This window comes from Phascolarctos cinereus, unplaced genomic scaffold, assembly GCF_003287225.1.
Source record: "Phascolarctos cinereus isolate Bilbo 61053 unplaced genomic scaffold, phaCin_HiC Scaffold_3;HRSCAF=262, whole genome shotgun sequence".
NCBI lineage: Eukaryota > Metazoa > Chordata > Mammalia > Diprotodontia > Phascolarctidae > Phascolarctos > Phascolarctos cinereus.
Window position 1 is genome coordinate 26,406,799 of NW_027555736.1, and position 20,223 is coordinate 26,427,021.

The window sequence follows — 20,223 nt, forward strand, 5'->3', positions numbered from 1 at the left end:
TGAAAACATCATTTTGGCTATCCATGAATAGAAAAGGAAATGAGTTAGCTATTTAGTGATTCTACAGGGCAGGGGGGAAGTGCTGATCCACAGCATGAGTACTGCCCTAATACTTATGAAATTTTAAATGGACTAGAGAAAAAATTTGAATCTTTCCCACAAATCCTTTATGAAAAATTTATGGACAGACATGGTTATAAATAGGAATGGTACAAAGGTCAACGAAATTATTGAAGCATTTTTGAGGCAATTTCAGAGAGAAAGAAACAGAGAGACAGACACAGAGAGACTCACAGAGACACAGAGAGACACAGAGACATAAATAGAAAGCAATAGGGGCACAGAAAAACACATACAGATATGACTGCAAGATCTGGTCTCAAGTGTTACCTCTGACTCTACTGCCTCTGGATAAATCCCTTAATGAGTCAATGCCCCAGGGTGCTTTGTAAGAATGTAAATTGCAAAAAGGCTGCCAATTTATTTGGTGAAGGGAATTTCCTCATTCTGAGCTTCCTATACCAATGCATTCACTAGTTTATTTTCTATAAAGGAACACAAATAAATGACATCACTTTGGCACCTGTGTCTATCTATCTCTGTTCTCTGTCATTCACTAATTATACTTTAATTTGGCAAAAGTAGTAGACTGCTGATCTAAAGGTCAGCAGTTCTCCCTTACCCAGGGTTTGGAACCAACAGTTTAGAACCCTCTCTACCTCTTACTTCCTAGGACTTGGCCCTAAACTAGTCCATCCCCCATGAGCTGCAGGTGCCCTTTTTTCTCCTCTTTATTTTCATGAATGTTCTCAACATAAAGAGAATTTTAGAGCATTTTGCTAAAATATGCAAGTCAGCCTTAATTTCTTTGTGCATCTCTCCTGGCTCTGAGTTTGTGTGCTTGATAATCATAGATCTCAAAGACAGGGCGGCAATTTAACTTGTAACCTCCCTTTCTTTGGAAGATGTTAGGCAATGTATTGCCTGGAAACCACATTGATTTCTTTTTGACAAAAAAAAGTATTTACCAATTCTTATAATCAAAGTTTAAATGGATATTCAGGGATTTTTTTCTTTTTTTTAAAATTAATTTATTTTGATTTATCAACAATCACTTCCATATGCTTTTGAGTTGAAAATTTTTCTCCCCTTCCTCCCCCCACCCTCCCCAAGAGGCACAATCTGATATAGGCTTCACATTTACATACCCATTAAACATATTTTCACATTAGTGAAGTTGTAAGTAAAAATGAAAACCAATAGGAGGAACCATCAGAGAGAGGAAACAAAACTCAACAGAAGATAAAAATAAGTGATAGCGATTCGACTTCCATAGCTCTTTCTTTGGATGTGGACAGCATTTTCCATCCCGAGGCCTCTGGAGATGTCTTAGATCCTCGTAACGCTGAGAAGGGTTCAGTTTAACAATCTTAGTCATTGCATAATGTAGCTGTCATTGTGTACAAAATCCTCTTGGTTCTGCTCACTTCACTCAGCATCAGACCATATAAGTATTTCCAGGTTTTTCTAAAGTCATCCTGTTCATCATTTCTTATAGCACAATAGCATTCCATTACATTCATATACCACAACTTGCTCAGCCATTCCCCAATTGATGGGCATCCTCTCAATTTCCAATTCTTTGCCACCACAAAAAGAGCTGCTATGAATATTTTTGTACATGTGGTCCTTTTCCCATTTGTTTGATCTCTTTGGGATATAGCCCTAGAAGTGCTATTGCTGGATCAAAGGGTATGCACATTTTTGTAGCCCTTTGGGCATAGTTCCAAATTGTTCTCCAAAATGGTTGGATCATTTCACAACTCCACCAACAATGTATTAGTGTTCCAATTTTCCCACATCTTCTCCAACATTTATCATTTTCCTGTTTTGTCATGTTGGCCAATCTGATAGGTGTGATGTGGTACCTCAGAGTTGTTTTGATTTGCATTTCTCTAATCAATAACGATTTAGAGCATTTTTTCATATGACTATAGATGGCTTTAATTTCTTCATCTGAGAACTGTCTGTTCATATCCTTTGACCATTTATCAATTGGGGAATGGCTTGTGTTCTTATAAATTTGTCTTAATTCTCTATTATTTTAGAAATGAGGCCTTTATCAGAGACTGGTTGTAAAAATTCTTTCCCAATTTTCTACCTTCCTTCTAATCTTAGTTGCATTGGCTTTGTTTGTGCAAAAACTTTTCAATTTAATGTAATCAAAATTATCCATTTTGCTTTTCATAATGTTCTCTATCTCCTGTTTGGTCATGAATTCTTCTGTTCTCCATAGATCTGATAGGTAAACTATTCCTTGTTCTCCCAGTTTACTTATGGTATCAGCCTTTATATCTAAGTCATGAACCCATTTTGACTTTATTTTGGTATATGGTGTGAGATTTGGGTCTATGCCTAGTTTCTGCCATACTCTTTTCCAGTTTTCCCAGCAGTTTTTTTCAAAGAGTGGGTTCTTATCCCAGAAGCTGGGGTCTTTGGGTTTATCAAATAATAGATTACTATAGTCATTGACTACTGTGTCTTGCATATTTAACCTATTCCACTGATCCACCTCCCTATTTCTTAGCCAGTACCAAGCAGTTTTGATGATTGCTGCTTTATAATACAATTTAAGATCTGGAATTGCTAGGCCACCTTCCCCTGCATTTCTTTTCATTAGTTCCTTTGATATTCTGGACCTTTTTTTTTCCAAATGAATCTTGTTATTATTTTTTCTAACTCTATAAAATAATTTTTGGTAGTTTGATTGGTATGGCACTGAATAAGTAAATTAGCTTAGGTAGGATTGTCATTTTTATTATATTAGCTGGCCTACCCATGAGCAACTGATGTTTTTCCAATTATTTAGATCTGATTTTATTTGTGTGAAAAGTGTTTTGTAATTGTGTTCATAGAGTTCCTGGGTTTGTTTCGGAGGTAGACTCCTAAATATTTTATAATGTCTACAGTAAGTTTAAATGGGATTTCTCTTTCTATCTCTTGCTGTTGGGCTTTGTTGGTAATATATAGAAATGCTGATGATTTATGTGGGTTTATTTTATAGCCTGCAACTTTGCTAAAGTTGTTTATTATTTCAAGTAGTTTTTTACTTGATTCTCTAGGATTCTCTAAGTATATCATCATGTCATCTGCAAAGAGTGATAGCTTTGTTTCTTCTTTGCCTATTCTAATGCCTTCAATTTCTTTTTCTTCTCTTATTGCTAAAGCTAAGGTTTCCAGTACAATATTGAATAACAGTGGTGATAATGGACATCCTTGTTTCACCCCGATCTTATTGGAAATGCTTCTAGCCTGTCCCCATTACATATAATGCTTGCTGAAGGTTTTAGATATTGCTATTTATTATTTTAAGGAAGACTCCATTTATACCTATGCTTTCTAGTGTTTTTAATAGGAATGGGTGTTGTATTTTATCAAAAGCTTTTTCTGCATCTATTGAGATGATCATGTGGTTTCTGTTGGTTTTGTGTTGATATGCTCAATGATGCTGATAGTTTTCCTAATATTGAACCAACCCTGCATTCCTGGTATAAATCCTACCTGGTCATAGTGTATTATTCTTGTGATAAGTTGCTGCAATCTACTTGCTAGTATTTTGTTTAAAATTTTTGCATCTATATTCATTAGAGAAATTGGTCTATAATTTTCTTTCTCTATTTTGACTCTTCCTGGTTTAGGTATCAACACCATATTTGTATCATAAAAAGAATTTGGTAAGACTCCTTCTTCACCTATTTTCCCAAATAGTCTATATAGTATTGGAATTAATTGTTCTTTAAATGTTTGATAGAATTCATGTAAATCCATCTGGCCCTGGAGATTTTTTCCTAGGGAGTTCATCAATGGCTTGTTCAATTTCTTTTTCTGAGATGGGGTTATTTAAGTATTTTACTTCCTCTTCGGTTAATCTGGGCAATTTATATTTTTGTAAATATGTATCCATTTCACTAAGATTGTCAAATTTGTTGGCATATAGTTGGGCAAAATAATTCCTAATTATTGTTTTAATTTCCTCTTCCTTGGTGGTAGCTTCACCCTTTTCATTCTTGATACTAGTAATTTGGTTTTCTTCTTTTTTTTTTAATTAAATTAATGAAAGGTTTATCTATTTTATTGGGTTTTTCATAAAACCAGCTCTTATTTTTATTTATTAGTTCAATAGTTTTCTTAATTTCAGTATTATTAATTTTTCCTTTGGTTTTCAATATTTCTAATTTGGTGTTTAGTTGAGGATTTTTAATTTGTTCTTTTTCTATTTTTTTAGTTGTATGCCCAATTCATTAATCTCCTCTTTTTCTATTTTATTTATGTAAGCATTTAGAGATATAAAACTTCCCCTAAGAACTGCTTTGCTGCATCCCATAGGTTTTGGTATGTTGTCTCATTATTGTCATTCTCTTGAATGAAATTATTGATTGTTTCTATGATTTGTTGTTTGACCCAATCATTTTTTAGGATTAGATTTTTTATTTTCCAATTATTTTTTAGTCTATCTTTCCATGGCCCTTTATTACATATAATTTTTATTGCATCATGATCTGAAAAGGATGCATTTAATATTTCTGCCTTTCTGCATTGGATTGTGAGGTTTTTATGCCCTAGTACATGGTCAATTTTTGTGTATGTGCCATGTACTGCTGAGAAAAAAGTATATTCCTTTCTATCCCCATTCAGTTTTCTCCAGAGGTACCTAACTTTTCTAATGTTCTATTCACCTCCTTAACTTCTTTCTTGTTTATTTTGTGGTTAGACTTATCTAGTGCTGAGAGGGGGAGGTTCAGGTCCCCCACTAGTATAGTTTTGCTGTCTATTTCTTCCTGTAACTCCCTGAACTTCTCCTGTAAGAATTTGGATGCTATACCATTTGGTGCATATATGTTTAGTAATGATATTACTTCATTGTCTATGGTGCCTTTTAGCAGGATGTAGTTTCCTTCCTTATCTCTTTTGATTAGATCTATTTTTGCTTTTGCTTTGTCTGAGATCAGGATTGCTACCCCTGCTTTTTTACTTCAGCTGAGCATAATATATTCTGCTCCAGCCTTTTACCTTTACCCTGTATGTGTCACTCTTTTTCAAATGTGTTTCCTGTAAACAACATATTGTAGGATTATGGTTTTTAATCCATTCTGCAATCCGTTTCCGTTTTATGGGAGAGTTCATCCCATTCACATTCACAGTTATGATTACTATCTGTGTCTTTTTCTCCATCCTTTCCCCCCATTTATGTTTTTCTTTCTCCTTTTTCCTTTCTCCCCTTCACTAGTGTTTTGCTTTTGACCACTGCCTCCTTCAGTCCCTTCCCCCTTTTATTATCCCGTTCCCTTTTCTTTCCCTTTAGTCTTAACTGCTGCTTCCCTCCCTTTTCTTTCCCCCCTCCCTTTTCTTTCCCCCCTCCCTTTCTTTCCCCCTCCCTTTTCTTTCCCCCCTCCCTTTTCTTTCCCCTTTTCCCTCCTACTGCCTATAGGGCAAGTTAGATTTCTATACCTAACTGATTATATTATGCCCTTCTTGAGCCAAATCTGATGAGAGTAAGGTTCAAACAATGCTCCCCCCTCCCTTCTTTCCCTCTGCTGTAATAGGATTTTGTGTCTTTTCCTGTAATGTAATTTACCCTTGTCTGCCTCCTTTCTCAGTACATTTTTTAAGATCAGATTGATCCACTTATTTGGATTCATTTAACCCACTTGATTAGATATTTTTGTATCATTACATCAAAGTCAACTAATATCCACCTCTTTATGTATACTCCTTTAACAAGGTGTAATAACAATACAGTTCTCAAGGGTTGCAAGTCTCATATTCCCTTGTAGGGTTTAAACAGCCCCCCCTTATTAACAACATATTGTATCTTCTGTCCCATTTACCTTTTTAAGTCCTTCTTGAGTCCTGTACTTGAAGATCAAATTTTTTGTTGAGCTCTGGTCTTTTTATCAGGAAAGTTTGGAAGTCTCCTATTTCATTGAATATCCCTCCTCCCTTGAAAAATGATGCTCATTTTTGCTGGGTAATTGATCCTTGGCTGCATTCCAAGCTCCTTTGCCTTACAGAATATCATGTTCCATGCCCTGGTCTTTTAATGTAGAAGCTGCAAGGTCCTGTGTAATCCTGACTGTGGTTCCATGATATTTAAATTGTTTCTTTCTGGCTGCTTGCAGCACCTTCTCTTTCATCTGGTAATTTTGGAATTTTGCTATTATATTCCTTGACATTGTCAATTTGGGATCTCTTTCAGGTGGTATGGTGATGTGGATTCTTTCTATGGTTACTTTCCCTTCTGGTTCTAGGACTTCCAGGCAGTTTTCCTTTATGATTTCCTGAAAGATACTGTCCAGGCTCTTTTTTTCATCATGATTTTCAGGTAGTCCAATAATTTTTAAATTGTCTCTCCTGAGTCGATTTTCCAGGTGGTTGTTTTACTGATGAGGTATTTTACATTTTCATCTATTTTTTCCTTGTTTTGTTTCTGTTTGACTGCTTCTTGCTCTCTCATAGAGACATTAGTTTTCATTTGTCCAATTCTAATTTTTAACAGATTGTTTTCTTCTGTTAGTTTTTGTACTTCCTTCTTCAATTGGCCAATTGTGTTTTTTAGGGACTTGTTTTCTTCAGTGTATTTTTTTTCCAATTGGCCAATTGTATTTTTGAAGGACTCTTCTACCTCTCTCATTTGACTATTAAAATCCTTCTTGAGCTCTTCTAAGAAGGCTTTTTGGGCTTCAGACCAGTTCATATTCCCTTTTGTTGTTGCAGATGTGGGTTTGTTGACAATGTTGTCCTCTTCAGAATTTGTCTTGATCTTCACTCTTCTCATAATATGAATCTATGGTACGTTTCTTTTTACTCATGGTGTTTCTTTATTCCCTGGCCTTTAAAGAGATTGAGCTCTCCTGCTGGGGAACAGAGGGTACTGACCCAAGCTTCTTGTGTTGGGAGCCTAGGTCTTGGTCACTGGCTTTGTGTGCTGGGGCCTCTTATGCTGGCAATTGGAGGCTGTAGGTTTCTGGCAGCTTACCTGTGTTGGGCTGGAATCAGCAAGGCTGGAACTTTCAGGCAATTCTAGGTTGCCTGCTTTTCCTTTCCTTTAGCTTTCTTCAGCTCCTTTTAGATGGGTGCTGCAGGGTGTTTATCTGCCTGGGGCCCCCTGCAGTGTTGTCTCCCTCGTTTCTGCTAATGCAGGGAGATTCCTTTGCAGTGGATTTCCGAGGCAACTGGTGGTTTTCTGAGCTGGTTTCCACCGGTTCCCCACCCTCACTGAGGCACTAGGAGGTCCAGGTGTTGGTGTTTGCCTGCTCTATCACCTGGGCTTCAGGATTTCTTCACAATTGGAGGCTTCAGGGCTCCTACAGCTCACCTGGCGTTGGGTTGGAATCAGCAAGGTCGGGGCTTTAGGAAGCCTTTAGGTTGTTTTCTTCACCTCCTTTCAGATGAATGCCACAGGTACTTCTGCCTGGGCCCCTTGCAGTTCTGCCTCCCTTATTTTTGCTGAGGCACCGGGAGGCCCGTTTGCTGGGCTGCTGCACTGCTGCTCCCTGTCTTTCTTCTAGTTCAGGTGTTCCAGGGTTTTTTTTTTTTCTGGGGTGATATTTTCTGGGTTTTCAGAGGTTGAGAGGGGAGAGTGAGAGCGACTACCTTTTCACTCCACCATCTTGCCTCCCAGACCAGGGACTCTCTGGAATTTTTTTAAAGAAAAAAATAATTTTCCTCATTGAAACACTACCAGATATCTGGTGGTTGCCCTTGTTCTTGAATGAATACCAAAATGCCCTCACTATGTTAGCATCAAGTTACAGTGTGTCCAACTATGGCTAATCAGACCAATATGAGCTTGGAATGCTCTACCACAGGTTGGACAGAAATGGTCCATTCCCATCTGTGTGCAAGGTTGTGACTGCAGCTCTCAGTGTATTTGCACCTGCTGCTTTATCACTTGCCTGTCACCACAGGACTTTAAGACAGGTACAAATGATAAAATGGTATGGGGGGGGGGACCTGTGGCCTCAAGGCCACATGTTGCCCTTTAGGTCCTCAAGTGTGGCCCTTTGACAGAATCCAAACTTCAAAGCAATTTAAGGACCTAGAGGGCCACATATGGCCTTGAAGCCTTAGTTTCCCCACCCTTGGTATGGGGGATATCTTTTGATTCATGCATAAATTGTATGTAACTGAGGCAGAGTTGCATGAAGTTGTCAGCCTCACTTTCTCTTCCAGAGTTATCATAGTCCAGTGGCAGGACAGAGTTAAGATGACGTGATGGCTTGAGATACAGTGAATGACCTTAGTGTCTTCAATATCTAACCAAGCTCTCAGCTTTCCATAGCACCTGCATCAGCCTCCTTCAAAGCCATTGGAACAAATTGGTCTCATATTCCCAGTCCCCCAGGGGAAGTCTTCACAGGTTTGGGGTAGACATCCCCCTAACTCACCAAAGGGTTTGAGATCCCTTGGTTACCTGCAACCTTGGTTTATCCAGTCTTCTGAAACAGTTTACCAGAGTGTGGCTAATGCACATGCTACAGCTTCTTAGAACTCCAGGGAAGAGTTAGGTGAATCAGGTAGACACCAACAGCGGAAAGCAGCCTCATCTTCCCTGAACACATGCTGCATCCCCAGATATTTAGATCTTACTAGAAGTTATTATCACTTGCCAAGTATTTCTTGGGCCTTGCCTGTATGTGATAGTAGCAGACAGGCAAAAGTTATATAATTATGTGTATGCACCTTTTCTTGATTCCTTACCTCTACCATTCTTCCTGCTGATGGTGTGTATACTTATGAGAGAGTATGCCCCAAGTTCATATGTGCATAAGTGCATGTGTGTATCTATGCATCTACTTTAGCAAGGAGGGCATATCACTTCTTACTATGTTATTCGATTAAATGCCTTTGCTTTAATCACAGAATTCAAGATTTAGAAGGGACCTCCCTGGTTGTTAGTCCAAAAGCAAAACAAATACATATAACAAAGGTGGTCTGGGCTGTGTTTGAAGACTTCCAAAGAATGGGAGTCACCACTTCCTGAAGCACCCCATTCCAGTTTTGGATAGCTCTTCATGGTTAAGAACTTTCGTCTTAGTTCAAGGCTAAATTGGTAACGTCTACCTTTTGTTTCAGATTTGCCTTCTGTGGCTATAAATGAACAAATCTACTCTCTGCTCCATATGAAATATTTTTTTTAAAGCCAATCATGAATTCTGAATAACTAGCAACAGTAAACCCATTGATGTGAGATCATGAATTTTGATTATAAATGATGGAGCCCTGTGCGATATCTTGAAACTGATTTTTTTCCTGTAGGCCTAATATGTGGGAAAATATTTCTCTAGGTTCTACGTATGGCTATCTGTCCTAAAAACTGATTCTCTAACTTGTTTTCCACCATTCTATCACCATTGTAGTAGATACAGAAGGAGAGCACTCCCTGATGAGTGCCATGTTATATTTTTCTTTGTGTCAGGAATTACCATATCCACACTTAGAAGACCTCCTGTTCACGAAGACCCTTGACTTACTTAATTAAATAAGTTGACTTTCAGACAACATTGCATAGTTTATCATTTAACTCATACCCAGAGCTTGTCATAACTTTTTCTACACTGGAATGGACTTGAAAACTCAGGCTTACCTCTGCTCCACAATGAAGTATTCTACATCCTGCACTTACACAATTGAATTTGTAGCTTATCTTTAGACTTTACATTTATTCCTGTGACTTTCATCTTGTTCTTCTGGGTTCATCCTTCCTGTCTTATGATATCTCAGATCTGATTGTGAAACACTAAATAGCCCTGCTAGCCTTTAGGGCAAGTTTGATTGGCATGGTTGCTGTTACTTCACCCAACTTGCAGATAAAAGTGATCATATAGTAAAGAAATAAGAGCTAAACCTGATGGCACTCCTCCTAGACACTCCTCTCCATATTATCATCAAAAATTCATCACTAAGATTTGGGGGCACATATCCACATCTCCACTATGCCTTATATTCTAAGAAACTTGCCACGCCTATTTACCTTTCTCTTTCCTCTCTGTGTTTCATGGCTGATATCTGAGCCTCTCAATCCACCCTCACCGAGGAAAACCCATAGCTCCTGCTTCAGTCTGACAATCAAGTCCATTAACAGTCACTCCTTTCCACCCCTCTATTGAAAGGAAAATACAGCTACTCAAAATATTTGGATGAGCAGAGACTCACCCACAAGAATCCTTACCATCTTTCTTTATACCACACTATGGGGAAGACTAGGCCTTGTGTCTTTCTTGCTGTTATACTCTAAAGAACCTTAGCCTTCACATCTTCCTTACATCTTCCTTGCATCTTCCTATCTTTTGTTCCTTCTAGACCCCTGGACATTGTGATCTGACCTATTAATGCATCCTGTGGATTTCTGAGACTTTTCATGCATGATCTTCTAAACTATAAGAATGACTGCAACTTAGAACTGTATATTTTAACTTTCCTTTATGAGTTGTCTCTTTCTACTGAAATTGTTTATGGGCAGGAGAAGAAACCACCCTGACTAAAGCAGAATAATCATTTTGGGAAAGAGTGAAAAATAAGTAGGTTAAGTAAAATCACCAGACTCTGTCTATAAAGAAGTAGTTCTTACAGGCCTGTGTCACCACACTTGGACGAACGGCATGCTTAACAGAACCAGAGTAGCCTAATTAATAACAAGAACACATTTTGAGGAACAATAAGTCTGGAGTCTTAAGGCAACTAATGAAAAAAAAACCCATGGTAATGATGGATACAGAAGAGAATTTCTTAACTCTGAAATAAATATATTGATCTTAATTATACAGAAAGCCACAATAAGCCTTTATTAAGCATCTACTGTGTATCAGGTATTATGTTGTTTGCATGAGAATTATAAAGGTAAAAGCAAGACTGTACCTGTCCTTAAGTCAAGCCAGAGGAGACAGAAAAATGAATAGATATATGTGGATAAAAAGAGATACAGAGTGATTTTGAGGGAATGCAGGCATACCTGGGTAGATCAGGGCCTTTGAGTGATTGAGTCAATAGGAAGTATGTATCTATGAGTACATACATACATACATATGTATGTTATATATATATACATATATATATGTATATATATATCATACATATGTATGTAATATATATATATATATATATATATATACATGCATATGTGTGTATATGAAGAACATCAGAGGTTTTGAATGATGGAGAAAAAAGGGAAATATGTATATATATATATATATATACATACATACACATATATACACACATACACATTAACATATACATTATTTATATGGACATACGCGTCATATATAGAATGAGAAAGGGAGAAGCAAAAAAAATATTTTACTAGACTGAGTAGATAGATTAAACAAAATAAATTACGAGTGAAGATTTATAGGTTTGCAAATCATTTATTTTTTTTTTGTGTGTGTGTGAATTCATTTTCTTTTTTTGTTGATAATACTAACTTTATTTAAAAAAAGAAAAAAAATGAAAGAAAACTAATGTTTGAAATGACCACTAAAACAGGCCTACTTAGGCATAGAAGACCCAGAAATACCAGGGTTGCTCAGGGTGAATAGGAGTTCTACAAAAATGGTGGGTTGGGATACCAGAGAGATCCAGTCACTGGAGAGGAAATGGAGCAGATATAGATTAGATATTCTAGTTAAATAACCAGGACTGGAGTAGAATAATGATGCTGGTTGAGCTGATCAACTGTGTTATTATAGGCTAGAGATTTCTTAGATTGAGCTACTGAAAAGGTTGTTTCTTTTGAGATCCAACTGTTCTTTCCCTTCACAACATCATTTTCTCTTCTTTGTCTGTGTTTGCAAGTGGAAATTGTTGCTATCCTTTGCAAACCCCAATTGTAGAGGTGGATTTTTTTGTTAGACAAATGAATATTATGGTGCAAAATATAGTTTGCAATGAACACAAAACCATATTCATTGTGTTTTCTTATTTGGAATTCACAAGGGGATGTTGAATGTCTCTGCACATCAACATGGAAAAGTTCCATAACATCTGCTACTAATTCCTGCCAGCTGAAAATGATAATGATGAATATTTTTGTTGATGATGCTGATATATGGGCTTAAATAAATTAACTTGCAGACTATGGATATCTAATTGAAAATACACAAATTACAAAATCACCAGGTTGACTCTGTGCTCAGCTACACTTGATTGTTTCCATGTGTTTAAGAGTTTATGATTTGTATATTTAAAGAAAATTGAGGTACGAAGGGCAAACAGAAGATGATGAATCCAATTGGCTTTAATTTAATAAACATTTATTAAGTAATGCTACGTGTAAATCACTACACTAGACACTGTGGGTGAAAAGCCAAAATTAAAATTCAACTCCCTGCCTTCAAGGATTTCATATTCTCCTTAGTATACACAGTGAACTAAATGTAATCTATACAATGTAATAAGCCCTGTGTAGTACAGTGGAAAGAGTTGAAGTAAGGGCATCTGAGTTTAAATTCTGATTGTTAATTACTACCTGTATGACCTTGGGCATACTTTTTTATGGGCCTCATTTTCCTCATCAGGAAAACAAGGGTTTGGCTTTTGGGAGGGGTGCTTTCCATATCCCAATTGCTCAATAGAAGTTCATTCATTTATTGGCAGGATTTTTTTTTTTTTGCTATGATAAAGAATGTTACATTTAGTATTTGGTATATATTGGATTTAGAATATATTTTCAGTAGTGAAAAGTAGGTGATTCAGTGACTAGAATATTTAATTCACATCTCTATACTGATGATTTCTCAAATCTTCCTATCATACCCAAACACTTAGCTGATCTCCAAGCTCACATTTGTAACTACCTTTCAGACATCCCAAAATGGATGTCAGTAGACATCTTAAATTCAATATATGCAAAAGAGAACTCATTGTCTTCCCCACCCCCAGCCTCTTCTACCTCCCCTATTACTGTAGGGGACAATACCATCTTCCCAGTGCTGTAGGCTACAACCTGGGAGTCACCCTGGATTCCTCATAATCTCTCACTACTCCCCTGCCATATCCAAACTGTTGCTGAGGCCTGTTGATTTCACCTTTATAACATCTCTCAAATATTTCCCTTTTTCTTCTCTGGTGCTGCTACCACTCTAGTTAAATCATATAACACATATATATATACACATACACACACACATACATATACATACACACACACACATATATATACATCCATATGTATATATTATGTGTGTGCATGCATGTATATATGCATATATATGTATATATGTGTGTGTGTGTGTGTGTGTGTGTGTACACACACGCACACACACACACACTCCACTCAAACTCCAGGGCTTTCCTCTTGCCTTCAGGATCAAATACAAAAAGTTCTGCTTGGCTTTCAAATCCCTCCGTAAGCTAGACCCATCCTACCTTTAAGTCTTCTTACACCATGGTCTTTGATCCAGTGACACTGGCCTCCAGGCTGTTCCATGAACAAGATCCTCCATCTCACTACTCTGGGCCTTTTTTCTGGCTGTCACCCATTCCTGGAATGTTCTTTCTCCTCTGCTCTGACTACTGACCTTCCTGGCTTCCTTTCCACTCCAACTAAAACCCTACCTTCTGTATGAAGCCTTCCTGAAACCCTGTTAATTCTAAACTTAATAATTTCTTATTTATCCTGTATGTAGCTTGCTTCATATATATTTGTTCACATGTTGTTTCCCCCATTAAACTGTAAGTTACCTGAGGGTAGGGACTGTCTTTTTACTCCATTTTTAAGCCCAATACTTAACACTTTAGTAGGCACTTTATAACTGTTGATTGATTGAATACAAATTCTGCCTCAGATACTTACTAGCTATGAAATCTTGGGTAAGTCACCTAATCTCTATTTGTCTCAGTGTCCTCTTATGCAAATTGGAGATAATGATAACATCTCCCAGGGTTATTGTGATGGTTGAATGAGAAACAGTTATAAAGCCCTTTGCAAATCTCAAAGTGCTATATAAATGATGGTTATTACTGTGATTTTCATTATCATCATTATTAGGATTTCCAAGCGAAGTGTACGGAGAGCTTAGTGTGTGTTCTTTCACAATATCAAATTGAAATTCAGAGTGATTGGATCACTTCACAGCTGCACCAGAAATACCTCAAGGTGTCTAACTTGCCAGAACTGTATCAGAATTCGCTATTAGCATTCTTTGTCTTCTTTGTCAATTTGTGAGTTGTGAGGTGAAATTACAGAATTGTTTATTTTGCATATCTTACTGTTGTAATTTGGAGAATGTTTCATAGAGTCATTTCTCTGTGTATATCTGTTGCTTAATTCCCAAATATTTTATGAATTCTCTAATTTTTTAATGAAATATATTTTACTATGCTTTCTCCTAGTCTTTTGTTACTACTTTACGGTAATTTTGATTGTTTTGAGGTTTTATTTTACATACTACTATCTCAATGAATTTATTAATTATCTCTAACATTTTTGCTCATTTTTTTTTCTTTTTATAGTCAATCATCATAGCATCTTCAAATCAGGATAGTTTTATCTTATTTCATTCCCTTATTTTGTGCTATGTATTCCCTACCTATATCTATACCAAAGAATGCTGGTGACAGAAGGCATTCTTTTTTTTTTTAAATTCCTGATTATACCTGGAAATGTTCCAGTTTTTCTCCATTGTAAACAGTATTATTTATTGATTTTAAATACATACTTTAGATCACATTAAATCATAGCTCTTTCATATCTATGCTTAAAAAGTAATACAAAGGAGTGCTATGCTTTTTGTCAAAGGAGTTTTCTTTTGCATTTATTAAACTAATTATGCAGATTTTTAAAATTGTTAGTTTTGTAGTACACGCTCACCAACCCTGATTCTTCTTTTTTTTTTACATTTTTAAAATTAATTTATTTATTTTTAGTTTTCAACATTCACTTATACAAGATATTGAGTTCTGAATTTTCTCGCCATCTCATCCCTGCCTCAACCCCAAGATGGCATGCATTCTAAATGCTCCTTCTCCTAATCTGTCCTCTCTTCTATCTCCTCCTCTTCTCTTATCCCCTTCTACTTTTATTTTCCTATGACGCAGGATAGATTTCTCTACCCCATTGCCTCTGTATCTTATTTCCCAGTTGCATGTGAAAACAATTTTTAACATTTGTTTTGAAAATTTTGGATTCCAGATTTTCTCCCTCACTCCCTTCCCACCCATCCTCATTGAGAAGGCAAGCAATTCAATAGAAGTTATACATGTGTAGTCATGCAAAACACTTCCATAGTAGTCATGTTGTGAAAAACTAAATATATTTCCCTTCATCCTATCATACCCCCCATTTATTCTATTCTCTCTTTTGATCCTGTCCCTCCTTAGAAGTGTGTGCTTCTTATTCCCTCCTCCCCAAATCTGCCCTCCCCTCTATCATCCCTCTGTTCTCTTATCCTTTTCCTTCCTCTTTTCCTATAGAGTAAGATAGATTTCCATACTCAATTGAATGTGTATGGTATTCCCTCCTTAAGCCAAATCTGATGAGAATAAGATTCACTCATTCTCTCTCACCTTCCCCTTTTTCTGCTCCACTGTAAAAGTTTTTTCTTGTCTTTTTTATGTGAGATGATTTACCCCATTCTACCTCTCCCTTTCTTCTCCTAGTATAATCCTCTCTTACCTCTTAATTTTGTTCTCTAGATATCACCCCTATATCATCAACTCACCCTGTGCCATTTATCTATCTATCTATCTATCTATCTATCTATCTATCTATCTATCTATCCATCTATCTATCTATCTATCTACATATAATTTTTTCCTCCAACTATCCTAATACTGACAAAGGTCTCATGAATTACAAATATCATCTTTCCATGCAGGAAAGTAAACAGTTCAACCTTAATAAGTCCCTTATGATTTTTCTTTCCTGTTTACCTCTCCATGTTTCTCTTGAGTCTTGTATTTGAAAGTTAAATTTTCTGTTCAGCTCTGGTCTTTTCTTCAAGAATGCTTGAAAGTCCTATATTTCACTGAATATCTATTTTTTCCCCGGAAGTATTATACTCAGTTTTGCTGGGTAGGTGATTCTTGGTTGTAATCCTATCTTTTTGGACCTCCAGAATATTATATTCCAAGCACTCTGGTCTCTTAATGTAGTAGCTGCTAAATCTTGTGTTATCCTGATTGTGTTTCCACAATACTTGAATTGTTTCTTTCTGGCTGATTGCAATATTTTCTCCTTGACCTGGGAACTCTGAAATTTGACTACAATATTCCTAGGAGTTTTCCTTTGGGCATCTCTTTCAGGAGGTGATCAGTGGATTCCTTCCATTTCTATTTTGCCCTCTGGTTCTAGAATATCAGGGCAGTTTTCCTCGATAATTTCATGAAAGATGATGTCTAGGCTATTTTTTTTTTGATCATGACTTTCAGGTAGTCCAATAATTTTTAAATTATCTCTCTTGGATCTATTTTCAGGATCAATTGTTTTCCCAATGAGATATTTCACATTGTTTTCTATTTTTTCATTCTTTTGGTTTTTACAATGTCTTGATTTCTCAAAAAGTCACTAGCTTCTATTTTCTCCATTCTAATTTTTAAGGAAGTATTTTCTTCAGTGAGTTTTGGACTTCCTTTTCCACTTGGCCAGTTGTGCTTTTCAAGGCATTCTTCTACTCATTGGCTTTTAAGACCTCTTTTGCCATTTGGGTTAGGCTATTTTTTAAGGTGTCATTTTCTTCAGTATTTTTTTGGGTCTCCTTTAGCAAGCTGTTGACTTGTTTTTCACGATTTTCTTGCATCACTCTCATTTCTCCTCCAAGTTTTTCCTCTATTTCTCTTATTTGCTTCTCAAAATCCTTTTTGAGCTCTTCCTGGGAAGAGCTGGTCCCTGGCCTGGGACCCATTCATATTTTTCTTAGAGGCTTTGGATGTAGGATCTTTGATTTGTTTTCTTCTTCTGGTTGTGTGTTTTGATTTTCTTTGTCACCAAAGAAAGAGTCTACTGTCTGACTCTTTTTGTGCTGCTTGCTCATAATCCCAGCCAATTACTTGAGTTTTAAATTCTTTGTTAAGGTACGAATCTGCTTCCAATGTGGAGAGTGTACTGTCCCAAGCTTCGGGGGTTTGTACAGCTGTTTTGAGAGATACTTCTAGGGACCTGTAAATTTTCAGTTCTTCCTGGGTGATATGATCAAGGGCAAGGTGTTTACTCCTTTCCTGGCCTGTGCTCTGGTCTATGAGTGACCACAAGCACTTCTTTCTGCCTTGGAACTGTGAGGAGGAATCTCTCTTTACTGCCTCTACAAGCTCTACCATGCCAGCACTCCTCCTCACCCCAGGACTGCTACCCAGAACTCTAACCTGGATCCAAACACAGGCAAAGCAAGAGAATCCTGCCTTAGCACCAGCAAAGAAATCCCTGCAAATGCCCTCTGATTAACTGCTCGATTCCCACTCAGCCTATGGGCCAGAAGCTCTGGAAGCAGCCACTGTGCAACCAGGACTGGGGCTCTGACTGAGCTTCTCTCTCACCAAGGTCGCAGACTTTTCCTACTGAAATTCTAAGTTCTCTTTGATGTTTGTTGGTTGAGAAGTCTGGAAATTGCCACAGCTGCACATGATTCAGTCCACTGAGGCCTGCTCTGGGTTCACTGAGGCCTGTTTTGCCTACCTGCCCACGCTGAATAGCAATCCTCTTCCAGCCTGGTGTGATAGACCTTTCTAATCAACCATTCAGGTTGTCTTAGGCTGGAAATTTGTTGCGTACTGTCTTTCTGTGGGTTCTGCTGCTTTAGAATTTGTTTAGAGACTTTTTTTTGCAGGTATTTGGGGGGAGGGGTTGGCAAAGAGCTCAAGCAAGTCACTCCACCTTGGCTGTGCCCCCCAACCCTGATTCTTAGTGGCATGTTGGATCCTCAGGATGTGGTTGCCTTTCACAATCTAGTAATAGCTCTGAGAGTTTGAGGGAAGCAGTTTCCTAACTTTCTAATGCTTTGGCCCTCAAAGCCCTACTAGTATGCTTTTCCCATTGATTATCAGTTTATATTAATTAACCCGAAAACCTTAATTAGCTTTTAGTTAGGAGTATTAATCAAGATAATATAGTAAGTATAATTGCTATAATACATTCATCCCTCAAAAAAAAGTTACATATTTTTCTGACATACTTCTATAGAGCCCAGTAAAAGAAGGCTCCAGTTCATAAAGCTCTTCTGACAAAGTGGCTCATAGCTCACCATTCCCAGAAATCCTCCAGCTGGAATTCATTTCCCCCTTTTCATGGGGACCCCATCAAGTTCCTCTGGATATCTTGGAGCATGCTAATGGTATCCTTAAGCTGCCTTCCCTTAATGAACTTAGTTTGTCCTTGATTCCCAAAACAGATACCACCATAGACCAATGATTTTTCTGGAGATACTGTGAGGATGCTAACAAGAAGTCGAAGATCTTCAGCCTTTTGAAATTCACAAGGCCATCCTCTGATCAAGGAGAAGAGAGAGGGGAGAGGGAGGCTCTTCTTCCTCATAAGAGATTCCCTCCGAAGCAACTGGCTGGAGTTGGATTCTGGAATCCCAAATAGTTGAATATTTTCTTTAAGCTTCACTTGCAATGACTTGGTCTTCCCATCCAATCTCAGATTTCCAGTGTAGCTTCATTGAATTTCTTCTCATGATTAGAAGTGTTCTACTCCTTTACAACTTGATTCAGATTCCTTGCACTTAGTACAATGTCTTTAGGTTTATTGAATGTTCAAGAGATGTGTTTTCATATGATAAATATACCAGGGAGGGCCATCTTGTTAGTTACTTCAACTATGGTGGGGTGATTTACTGATTGAGTTAATCAATCCCACCCTTGTGTTTAAATGATTAGTTATGCTGTTTTGGAGGCTAATTTTGAGCTGTCCTTACATTTCTGGCATGGATCAGGATCAGGCAGAATTAATTAATATGCGGATATATTTCTGATCTTACCTTAGAAGAATTTTAGTTACTTTTTTTGAAAATTAACATTCCTTGGTAAGGTTTTTCAATAGTACTTTTTCTTCTCCTCTGTCTTTTTCTTTTTGAGTATTAGGATAATATTTCTATTACAGAAAGACTTTGACAGAATATCATCTATCTCTGTCATTTTTTAAAATATTCATTAGTGAGATTTGTCTGTAAGAAAACTGTTGGTCAGTGTAGCAGGATGATGGCCTTACCCATTTTACTTAGCTTTTCTGCTCTACCAAAGAACTATGATGGTCAAATGTGGAGAAAACAAGTATACAATAGGGAATAAAAACCAAATCAATTACCAATAACTATCTATTAAGTGCCTGCTGTTTGTCAGGCAGTTAGAATTTGAGATGCCAGTTGTGGTATAACTCCAACTCTCAAGGACCTTAAATTCTAATTAGGGAGACAACATGTATTGGGGGTTCCACCCACATCTAGAATATTTTATACACACACACACACACACACACACACACACACACACACACACACACACATATATACACACACCCACCAGTGCTACACTGTATTTTACATATGTATATATGTGTGTGTATATATATATTCACATACATATACATAATACAGTATAGCACTGGTATCAGAACAGACAAAAGCCTGTTGTGAGTTACAATGCAGTACAAAAGAAAGTAAGAAAAAAATGACCAACAGGCAAATCTCCAAGATGTTTATAGTGGCTTACTGTTGTTCCATTGTTTCAATCATGTCAGACTTTTCATGACCCCATTTGGGGTTTTCTTGGCAGAGATCCTGGAGCAGTTTGCCATTTTATTCTTCAGCTCATGTCATAGATCTGGAAACGGGCAAATGCTGTTAAGAAACTTGGCCAAGTCACACAGCTAGTAAGTGTCCGAATAGGCACTTGAACTCAGGTCTTCCTGACTCTAGGCTCTGCACTCTATCTACTGGGCCACCTAGCTGCCTTTTACAATGGCTTGGCTGTGGCCATATAAGTCTTTTCTCTCCTGAGTTCCCTATTAGTGTTGTTTGTCTATGACTCAGACTGGTGCATGTCTAGAGAGGGCACATCAGTCTGAAGTTCACATGACATATCTATATTTCCTTGGGGATTTTGTTGGTTCCCTGTACTATTTAGGTGCCAGGACACAGAATATATCCAACAGCAAATCTGAGTAGCCATGACATGCCTAGCTAATTCATCCTCCCAGATACATCCAACCCTTCATGACTGATTCCAATCCCT